Below are 12,032 nucleotides of genomic sequence, written 5' to 3'. Positions count from 1 at the left end.
AATTAATCTAGCATTCCATGCGTAGTTTTTCATCTGGGTTTTATTGTCGAAATAAACCTCTCTACTTTACCGTTGCTTTGATTTAAAATACTCATTAATTTTTTGAAAATAATCTAGCATTCCATCTGTGTTAATTATTGAAATAAAGCTCTCTATTTTACCGTTGCTTTGATTTAAAATATTCTTAAATATCTGTAAAAAGTAGGAACTGTTACTGTATTTATTTTCCTGTGTATATGCTGAAACCAAAATTTTAGATTTTAAAGCTTTAACAATATATTTCATTTACTCAACTTCACTTGTATTGCACTAGTATTATTTAAAGGGACAGTTAAAAAAAAAAAAAAAAAAAAAAAAAACTTGATTCTTAAATTTGCTATCTCATAAAAGTTGATTTCAAATATTGCCTTAATTAATAACTTAAAAATATTAAAAAAAAAAGGTTTTTAATTTACTTTATTATTCTTATATGAAGTTAGATATTCAAAGTTTCCAAAAGTTCTAAGATTCTTATTCCAGAATATTTTGTTTTCGTCTAGCCTCTAAAAATACTCAGAATTCTGCATACATACCCAAGTAAAGGAACTTAAGAAAGCAGGATGGAAATTATTGCATGCATATTGTGATAAAAATTTCCATACACAATAAAAGCTAAAATTTATTAAAAACTAAGAAAACTAATTTTTTTTATCTGTAATTACATTAAAAATATGCTCTGTGTAACGGCAGGAAATTGCAATTTTGATGAAAGATAAAAATACACTTGCTTCTTACTTAACGTGTCATTGCATTTCAATATTAAAATAAAAATATTGCTGTGTTTGAACGGTTTCGTAATTGATTGAATGCACACAGGTGCGATGATAAGTTAATGAATTTTTTTTTTTTTTTTTTTTTTTTTTTTTTTATCAAAGGAAACATTTCAAAGTTCTGGAATTTTCCACAGAAATATTCGTACAGTTGTTCACAGTATCGGAGAGTACAATCAGTAGTTACACCAAAGAATCTCTAAGGAGATTCTCCTTAGTGATTCTTTTGTTACACTTCAAACTACTAAGAACGTTAAGCACAACGCAATATAAAGCTCATCTAAAGGGAAAGCTAATCGGGAGATAATATCTCAGTTCACGCTGAACTAACAACAGTAATAACCATTTAAGTAAGGGCAAGTGCTCCCTCTGCGGTCTTACACAGTTTTCAACCGGCTGCCGAGGTATTTCTAGTACTTCTCGCGAAATTACTGGAAAACAATATGCGGGTCGAATTAAGGTTACAGCTAAAATAGTGGTCAATTACATTTATTCAATTACAATATCTATTATGGGTTACAGGGACCGGACGAAAATGTAGTCAAATGGTCGCCTCATTTGGTGACTTTTAGGTTTTCTCTCCGAAATTTGGCGACAAAATAAGTCACGAAAACCGTTGTCAGCTTGGCGATTTTTCGCCAGATTACCGAGATTAACTCAATGTTAAATGGGCTCGCCCATGTATTTTTACTTTTCGGGCATTACTTCTGTCTTTAGATTTTTCGCGTTACATTACACAGGAAAATACCATTTCATATATAAATGCAATAAAATCTGTCCTATGTACGAAATTCGTAACAATATTAATTATTCTTGCTCTGCTATTGAAGTAGTAATAAAAGAAAATGAAACATTTTCTTTGCATTTCGTGTGACATTACTTTTACATTTAAAAACAGGAATGCGGTGGGAGAACATTTATGTAAACAATGTAGTTACAAGAGAAGATAATGATTATGTAAATTAACTTAATGTTCAAACTAGTGATGTAATTGATTCAGAAAAGAACAATATCTTACTTATTCTTTTAAGTCGATAGGAGTCGTTGGGAAAAAGTATATTAAACATCATAAATTAATTTATTTTTAGAATTTAGGAGTTTATTTTCAATGAATGATTTAGCAATGATTATACGTAATAAAATGAAAAAATAATAAAAAAATCTTCTATCAATAAGCAATTAAAAATCTTTACGTATTAGTGTTTCTATGTGCATATCTTCCTCGTACAGTGGAAATTCGACAGTATCTAGAGCCACCAAATTTTGAACATATATTTTCACCCCGAAATTTACGTCTGGAAGGGCGAATTTTGAGTTTCGAAATTCTTTTCAGTTTGTCTAATATTATGTGCAAATCTAAGGAATTTTTGTTTAAGAATTTCAGCGATTTGAAAGCGAGCAGTGGCTTATAAAGATCCAATATAAATCGGAAAAAAAATAAAAAAATCTGAAAGCTTTCAGATTTTACATTACACCCAAAGGGCCATTTTTTAAACTTTTTCTGTGTAACGTTTATTTATTAAACATAATTTTCTTCACACTTAAACCATAAAATTCAATTCAACAGCAATGTCGCAAAATAATTTAAAAATGAGCATATCTTTAGAATTTCCGATACATAGTCTCGCGCGCTGGACATAAAAATATTTTTTCTCTACAACGTTGTCATTACTCACTTTGAAATCCTTGAGTTTGTTAATCAAAAATTAGTTAAAGGTTTACAAAATATGAAATCGATAATAAAACAAATTCCAAATTTCAATTCGGGCTTTCAGATGCCCGTATTTGGAGGAGAATTACGTTATTCAAAATTCGATAGCTCTATGTACCGTTGTTTTATCGCAATTCAAGAAAAATACATTTATGCAGATTCTTCATTACTTAATTTCTTTAAATATAACACAGGGCGATAATATTTGGTGGCAACAGCTTGAAAAGGGAATCGAAGCAAAATGCGAAGACGAAAGTAATAGTCCTTCTGAGCTAACGCTCCTTTGAACTAATAATTGAAATAAAGCAATTTTTTCGCTAATGGGCCAAATTGTTGCCATTTAGTAAAATATAAGATTCAGTTTTAATCGAGAGCCATTTTTAATGAATCGATTATTAAAAAGTAATGTGTTGCCACTGCCTACTATAAAATATTGTTATATTCCAAGAGCCAATGTGTTGCCATTCGGCAAAGCATAAATTATTTAATTTTTAAAGTTTATGTGTCTGTCACTAATTAAGGATCAAGCGATTTAAAAGCAGTACACGCAGTTCTTCAGACTATTTTTTCTACTTTTTAATTTTATTGATACAAATGAAAAGAATTTAAAACATGAGATGCCTTATTGAAAGCATTAAACATTTTTATGAAATTACACTAGCTCAATAAAATCATTACGCATACTTTTTTATAATTATTAGTTTAAGACGGCTAGGAGCGCAAGAGGCTATTTTTCTGAAAATGATTTAAAACGTAGATTTAAAATGTGACCCGCCATATAGATGATATTGGCTTCATTTTAAATAAAAATATATGGGATGAAATATGCATTTAAACTTATTGTGACAAAATAATCTTAGATAAGGATTTGAGGATCACTAGATTTCAATTTATCGAAACGGAAATGCAAAGAAAATAGTTTCAACATCATTCGAAAGCAATTCTGTCTGCGTTTGAATGATGTCTCATTCGAAAGCAATATATCACATATATTGATATTGATATATATAAAGTGCGTCTTTCCTTTACTTTGTTGATATTTACAGATAATACTGTTTCAAATATATAACCGTAACTTTAAAGCTTCTATGAATATGGGGCATACAAATTTAGCAAAATTATCTCACTATACTTGACTGAAGACAAACAATGCTTAAAATACAAGCATGGGGCCGATAAGAAATATCTTTAAATGCTGAATGTTAAAGCCAGTCTACAATTCCTGAAAAATTTGACTAAGGAATTAGAGACCATTTTTTGCAACTGTTTTTATGCGGGACGTCATAAACATTATTTAATACAGTATTTTGCATCGACATGGCCATTTTCAGAATACTTGCTAGTGGGCAAAGAAGGGAAATGAGTACTAGCATCACTAAATTTTAATTTTATTATTTAATTTAAGAGGTTTAATTATTTATCAAATGCCTGTTGTTTGGGCAGTAGTTCATTAGACAACGGGCTCTCCCCGAGGCAGCATGCATTCGTAAATTGCATGAGAAAAATAAGTGCAATTTACGAATGTCCCTTCGTATAGAAAATGGTCAAGCTGAACGTCAAAATATTGTAAAAAGTGTCCAGGAAAGAATAGTAAATATTTACGTATATTTTTATGTTATAATATACGTAAGATTTACGTAAAATTTAGGTATATTTATGCGAAAGATTGCAGTTCATTCTTAACTTTTACGTATGAAATACTTAAATTTCAGGGATTTACGTATATTTTTAGTAAAAATTTATGTAAATTTATCGCATATACGTACCATCTCCAATCTTTCCTATATTTTCTTTGCATATGCGAGTGGTTTTGGTAAAAATTTAGTTCGATGTCCTCTCCTCTTTACTGTGTATAAATGCACACTTTTGGTAAAAATTTGCATAAATCTTCAATTATCTTTTTACCGCATTTTTCGTAAAATATACGTATTTAATCTCATATTTTTTACATAAATCTATGGAAAATTTTTTGCGTTTTATGATTAAAAGTGAAAATGTCATTTTTATGTCACATTTTTACATATCCGCCTTTTAGGTATGTACGGCAAAATGGAACGTATATGTAGCGCTGGAAAGTTAAAATGCTCTAGTAAATGGGGAAAAAAAATAATCTATTAAAAAAGTTACACTTAAAGGCTAAAATCACTTTTAATATTTCATATTTCATTTCAAAGTGACTACAAAATATGCAATAAATTTCGTAAACCTGAATTCTCTATTTTAAATCGATTAATGCTACCGTTCATTTACATGGTATGAGAAGATGTCCTTCGAAAAAAGAAATAATTTATTTAAAGTGTTATTTTGCAAAACTGAATTTAGTAAATAACTGTTTAAACTAAAATGCAGTAAATTATCGAATTCACTAAACGATTGTAGCGCAAAACGAAACATCGTGTATTTAGATTATTTTAATGAATATGCCAAATTTTTAAATTGTTAAATATAGACCAGGAGAGATATTGAAGAAATCTTACATTTTCAAAAAATTACGAAGTTGAATTTTTTTGCTTACGTTCCTTGAGTATTAATGTTTAATGCTCCAAATATGGCATTTATATCTTCAGATAATATGCATATATATATATATATTTCCTTTTGTTAAAATTAAGTCTATCAAAAACATGTGAATGAAAATATTATTAATTAGCATCTACAAGTTAATCGAGTAACTTTTGTTTTAAAATTTTTCGGCATATAGTTACAGACATAATTATGATATGTAAAACATTTACATTTATCAGTCGATCTTGCAATGCATTGTAATATACTATTATTGTTATCATTCTCGGTTTTAAATTTTATAAATATATTAGATCAGTGCTAAAAGTTGACCTCTACAAAAAAAAAATGCTTTATCGAGACATTTTTAGAAAGTTTCCTTTTACAATGTAACTTATTATTTCATAAAAAAATTAATAGTTTGAGAAAATTATGCAAATTCAAAATTATCTAAATATTTATCTTATATACAACATCTAAAATTATATCTAAACACAAAAGTTAAATGCCAGAAATACAGTAAATATTTTGAATTAATAAACTTCATTTTCACTCTTTTTAGAATTCGTATAATATGTGAATTGAATATGAAAAGTGATGAATGAAGTAGACCATAAGGTCAGTAGTTTTTTTTTTTTTTCAATACATTCGAATTCATATAATATTCGTAAAAGTGACGAATGAAATATACCATAAAAGCTGTAGTTTTTTTTCAGTACATTCAGATACGTATAATTTTGGATAAAAATAACGGTAAAGAGTCAACAATATCTTCAGCCTTTTTTATTCGTATAAATTTCGTAAAAGTAACGTGCAAAAAGTACCATACCCTTATTTCACCAAAATTATTTTATATATATTTTGTACGTATATTTTTAAAAACGTGCTGCCTGGGCCGATATCTCACCACACAACAGGAAAAAGCAGATAGTGCGCGGCAATATCCCAAATGTAAGACTGGTTAATAACTCCTGCGAACCTTGCGGTATATACAGGGATTAATGGAACTACTCATTTTTTAATGCAACCACCATACTGTACTCGTCCCTGAATAAAAGACAAGTTGGCACCGCCAACAAATATCTTTATTGAAAACAATTTTACATAAACAAATTACAATCTTCTTGATTACTCTTAACAATACAATATAAATAAAACAAAACTTAAATACAATATTACATGAAAATTTTTTCATTATCTCAATGAACTTTTATAATACAAACATCAATCCATCTAAGATAAGAGTACAAACATTAAATTACATATCTCAATTGTAATTATATATAATTTTTACAATTTTTACAATGTTACATAATGTTTTTAAGAAGATTGTGTTATAATAATTTTTTTAATACATTTTTAACAAAAGACTTTTTCTTATTCGTTAACTTTACTGAGAACTTAAAAACAAATCTTCTTCTGTTTCTGTAATATTTTTCATAACATCTTGTACTCCTTTTCTTGATTTTTCGTCCATATATATTTTAACAACATCCGATTCAAACCTCAATTTTGGTATAAATCTACACCATCTATCCTTTAACAAAGCACAATTAAGTACATGTTCCACATCTGCTTCTCTAGATCCACATTGACACATAATAGATTTAATATTAAATCTATTATAGTAATACGGAACATGAGCATGATTAGTAAGAAATTGATTCAGATAACTATTTCCAAAAATTTCCTTTGTGTTAACTTCTTTTAAGAACTTATAGGTAAATCTACCTTTCAATTCTTTGTCCCAATAGGATTGCCAAACTTGTATAATTTTAATCCTTAAAGAATTTTTAAACGAAACAGTCGACGTTGGAAGAAAGTCATCTATAACCTCTTTTTTAGAGGCTTGCTTTGCGTAAAAATCTGCGAGTTCATTCCCTGAAGGACCAATATGTCCACGAATCCAATGAAAATAAATATTTCTTTTCTTAGAAACTTCCAAATATAAATTAAATGTTCTAAGAACCAAATCCGTATAAATCTTAGAGGCGGCAATAGCTTGAATTTCACTTTGGCTATCTGAATAAATATTAACTTCTTGAGAATTCTTTCTCAAAAGCCATTCCAAGGACTTTAAAATAGCGTAAACTTCCGCTTGAAAAACTGAAGAATTATTACTTAAACGAAATTTTTGAACAGTACTTATTTCTCCACTTGAGAAAGCAACAAAATAACATCCAATTTTTCCTGCAATCTTAGAACCATCAGTAAAAATTTCAAAGCCTTCACCCGAAGGTACTTTCTTATCCCAATCCAGATTTGAATATAATGCAGGATGCTTAACATTTTTTAAACTTAATTTTTCAACATTATTTATTTCTTCAAAAAATTCAAAATCAATATCAATTTCAATACTTTTACCATTCTTTAAGTTAAAAAGAATACATTCTCTTTGTGCAATCAAGTAAATGGGCTCACAGCCACTTAAAGTAAATAAGCACGCACTAGAGACCGTTCTAAAACACTTTGTAATGCTTAGCATAGCTAATCTTTGAATCTGAATCAACAGATTATTAAATCTCACATTATTTCTGTACCATGCAGGACAGGCATACAGAATCTTTCTCTCAATACTTCTTTTATAAAAGATCTTCTTAATATCACTACTAAGTCCTTTAATAGCGTAAAGTTTATTCAAAATTGTAGCACAATGAAGTTTAATCATCTTCAAATGAGGCAAGAAAGAAAGTTGATCATCAATCATAACTCCAAGATATTTAATTTGCCTAACGCACTTTAGCGAGTGCCCAAATGTAAAGCAAACATATCTTGTTCAGTTATACGAAGAAAAATACGTAGTAGAATCCGCAATGTTGAAAAGAAAAAAATTGAGCACGGAGGCAATCGTACCTGGTTAGCATTCTAAAAGTTGCAACTGCAGCCGCACGAGGTGAGTCAGGAACACGTTGTTGTACAGAAAAGAGTACATTCCAAGGTCTGCCTTTCGAAAAATGCAAAGCTGTATCATGAAGAAAGCATTCAGAAATTCTAGCTATTTCCAAATTAGCTGAAAGGAATCGCAATTTCACAAGGGGTTTCTGAAGAACGGAAGATCCCTTCTTGGCAATATAATGAGCCCTCTCATTTCCCTCAATCTCACAGTGGGAGGTGATCCAATGGAAGGACATCCTCTTTAATTTAAGGGTTTACCAAGCAAATCATCTTTATCATTTAATTTAGAAATAGCCTCTTAAATTTCTCAATTTTGGGTATTTCCTCTCTGTATTCTAAAAGTAGCACTAACTTTTCTGGACTGCACCATTTTTTTGCTGAACGCTGATAACGTAGATAATTCAGAACTTGAAATAAAATTTGAAAACTGAAACCTTTCTAACCTAAACCTAAACCTTCTCTTGGTGTGCTTCTATATTACGCACTTTCGCTACAGCTCTCTTGCAGTCAAGACGCTACTTTGTTTCCTTTGCTTTCTTCCTTCGTTCCCTTTGATTTTATAAAATGTGTATAAAATAGTAGGGTGCTGATTGGGCCCATGATCATGTGCGACGAAAAATATATTTTCAATAATTAGTTTGTGTCCAGCAATAAAAATTATATTCAATTCGGCCACGTCTCTCTGCAAATCTCGTTTTCGAGTCTCATCTTTCTAATTACGCACTAAAGTCTTTCCAAGTTATAAGAACCATTGTCAATCCATCGCAGCTTACTCCAAGTTAATATAATTAATAATATAATTTTTATTGCTGGACATAAACTTTCATATTACACACACACACATATATATACGTCACATTTTGGCAGTCGAGCACACACATAAAGCTTGGCATGAAATGACACAGAAGAGGTTAACTGGTTTGTTTCCACATCTTTATTCAATTCAAATGGTAAATCATTATCCTTTTAAATTGTTCAAGATTACATATGCGATAGTAATTTAGACTGAATACCATTAAATTTAAATTTACGGCGTCATACTATTCAAACAAAGAAAGACAGACTGGAAGAGCGGCAGCAAAAAGTTCTTAAGCTGCAGTAGGAGAAAAGCAATCTGTTGAAAAATGTCGTCATTTATAGCAGCGATTACATAACATGCCAGAATGTTCTCGAAAGTACTGCTCTAGGGAGAAGATCCTGAAATTACGGAAAGTTAATTAGAGGTTGCCTGTTGGTGTAGAGAAAAGCCATCGTATTTTTTATACTTTACATATAGGGTGATGAGCGAATAAGCCTTGATTTCAAAATTAAATATCTCTACAACAAAGATCGATAGAATTATGCGGTAAACTGTACGTTTATTAGCAAAACTGTAAAAATGGTGTACATGAAACACTACGAATCAGGTTTCTAAACTGCCAAGTTTATTCACGTCTAACACACATTCAACTGGCGGTGCCAGAACCAAGACCAAGAAGTATATATACATCATGAAAGACTTACGCCCTCTTTGGCGATTAAAATATATTTCTAGATAAAATTTCTTACACACTGGACCCGACTGAACTGTAGTTCAAAACAATCAAGATTATCAGTGACATGAACATTTTCAAGAATTATTTTCAAGAATCATTATGCATTTCAATACAAATTCAAGTTTTGTAATAAAGAAATGTCACATAAATATCAAGAACATGTAAAACTTACCATATGTTTCAAGAATATCAAGTGAATTTTCAAATAAATTTCATCAAGAATTATTGTTATAACATTCCTGTTCAAGCATCAAGATTTAAATCAAGAATTTATATAACTCAAGATAATATTAAACAAATGATTTCAAAATCAAGATTATCATAATTCAACTAAAATACTAGAATTATTACAAGAAACCTGTCTTTTTGTTTTTCAGAATTAAATTAAAACTTTAAATACACTTATACAACTTTAAAATTTTTTAATATATACTTTTCTTTAAATATTAAATATACAGTACTTTAAATAGCAAATAAATAAAATAGATACAACATTAGTAGCATTAAGATTACGTTTTCAGGAAGGAAAATACAATCACACAATATTAATACTCTTAGCACTCTAAATTTAGATAGAGGTAATGGTGCTAAGACTTGTCGCATCGGTCGTGAGTTATACCGCTGACACAGTACACAGTTTCTTATAACACGTTTCACATTTTATCTAGATCTAATTATCAAATACTTTTAACGGAGGAACATGAGAGTACTAGCTACAGCTGTATGAAGAACTCGTTCATGTGCATCACGTACTAGAAGATCTGTAAAATGAGTTTCTGAAGGAATAATTATAGGATGCTTTTCATGAAAACTTAAAGTTGATTTTTGTAGTCTTCCTCCTACTAACAAAACTCTTTCCTCATTTAGAAAAGGATTTAGTTCATAAATGTTTGAGTTTTTTGAAATCAACTGTTCAGACTTTAAACTAATTATTTCATCAGAAAAATTTTCATATTGAACCGCAGAATTATATTTTATCAAATATAATTCTGCGGCAAAAAGTTCTGCTATCAAGGGTCCGGTTTTCTTGTCAGTTTTATTTTTCAGATTGTAAATAAACCTAAATATCCATGCAGTTACTCTAATGGCTCTAATTAATTTACTATAATTTTCAAGATTCAACAGAGAATTAGATTTTTCTGCAATAGACGGTAGTATTGTCGTATCATTTATACACTTTTTCCGCTCTAATTCAGCATCAGAAAACTTCGTTGTCACGATAAATTTACTAGGCCAAGCACTCACTGATTCAACTAACCAGTTTGGCCCAGACTGCCATAATCTTGAAGACAACAAATATTCGGCTGAACATCCTTGAGATAAAATGTCCGCTGGATTGGACTTCCCATTACAATGTCTCCAGTTATTTGGGCAAGTTAATGATTGCATTTCAGATACTCGACTTTTTTACAAACATTTTCCATCGTTCAGGAGCACTATGAATCCAGTGAACTACTATCATACTGTCAGTCCACAGATAAATATTTTCTTCATGAATTGAAAACAGCTCTTTTAAATGTTTAGCAAGTCTTGCTGATGTTAATGCTCCTAGCAACTCCAACCTTGGAAGTGTGAGTTTTTGTTTTATCTGCGCAATTCTAGATTTTGCCATAATGAATGCTACCTGTCCTTCTTCAACTGACCTAAAATATGCAACTGAACCATACGCTTTAATAGATGCATCACAAAATAAATGAAATTCGATATCCTTATTTTGATTCAAATTGCCGGGGAAAAATTCTCGAGAAATTTCAAATTTGTTTAATTTTTCGATTTCACCGCTCCACTCGGACCACAACTGCTTACTATCAGTTGAAACTTCATCGTCAAATTCTAAACCCAATTGCCAAAGGTTTTATCAATTTTGCATGTAATACAAATGGCGCCAAGAAACCTACTGGATCGAAAATAGTAGCAGTCACCTTTAATATATTTATTTTTGTGGTTTTTCTACAACTATTTAATGTTTCGCACAAGTTGTCTATGTTCAAGGAAATTACATCTTTACTCGTACATCAGTTAAGCCCTAATACTTTTAAAGAATTATTTAGTTCATTTTCTGATTTAATTATTCCACAATCATCCCAAAGTTTCTTTAGTTTCTCGAAATTTGTATTAAACTGACGCAAATTCATTCCGCAATAGGCTCCAGTACTTAACTTAAAAGCCTGTTCCACAGAATCTGCACCGTAGAAAACATCATCTACGTAGATCGAACAGTTCAACATCCCAAAAATATCTGGATTGTCTAACTCTATTATCTTTATATGCTTTTTTATAGTGCACGCCAGAATGAAAGGGTTACATGATACACCGAAAGGAACGCGAGTCATTTTGTAATTATTATCAAAGTATAAAAACCGTAATACATCTCTATCAATTTCAGAGATTCCAATCTGGAGAAAGGCCTTTTCAATCTCTGCTGAGAACGCATGTTTGTATTGTCTGAACCGCAATATCAAGTCCAAAACAGAAGGATTCAAATTTGGGAAAGGCATCAAACAGTTGTTCAGAGATACCCCATTACACTTCGAAGATGCGTCAAACATGATACGGACTTTAGTTTTTGTTACATTGTTT

The 12,032-nt window shown here is 30.2% G+C and overlaps 1 protein-coding gene across 4 annotated transcripts in view; it reads left to right on the top strand.

Annotated features, from left to right (window-relative positions):
* Nucleotides 1-12,032, top strand: part of LOC118205845 (uncharacterized) — a 93,309-nt gene that overhangs the window by 23,002 nt on the left and 58,275 nt on the right. For 2 of the 4 annotated variants that reach the window (XM_085821360.1, XM_085821357.1), the window contains exon 2: nucleotides 5,585-5,640. The exons of the other annotated variants lie outside the window; for them this stretch is intronic. The gene's annotated coding sequence lies outside the window, so the exon portion shown is untranslated. The remainder of the gene's footprint in view (nucleotides 1-5,584; nucleotides 5,641-12,032) is intronic. 4 annotated transcript variants of the gene reach the window in all.

Source organism: Stegodyphus dumicola, chromosome 1 (assembly GCF_044657685.1).
Source record: "Stegodyphus dumicola isolate Sdum_Otavi_A_Nest chromosome 1, ASM4465768v1".
NCBI classification, from domain to species: domain Eukaryota; kingdom Metazoa; phylum Arthropoda; class Arachnida; order Araneae; family Eresidae; genus Stegodyphus; species Stegodyphus dumicola.
The sequence above is the reverse complement of the archived record's forward strand: the minus strand, read 5'-3'. Positions and strand labels throughout refer to the sequence as shown.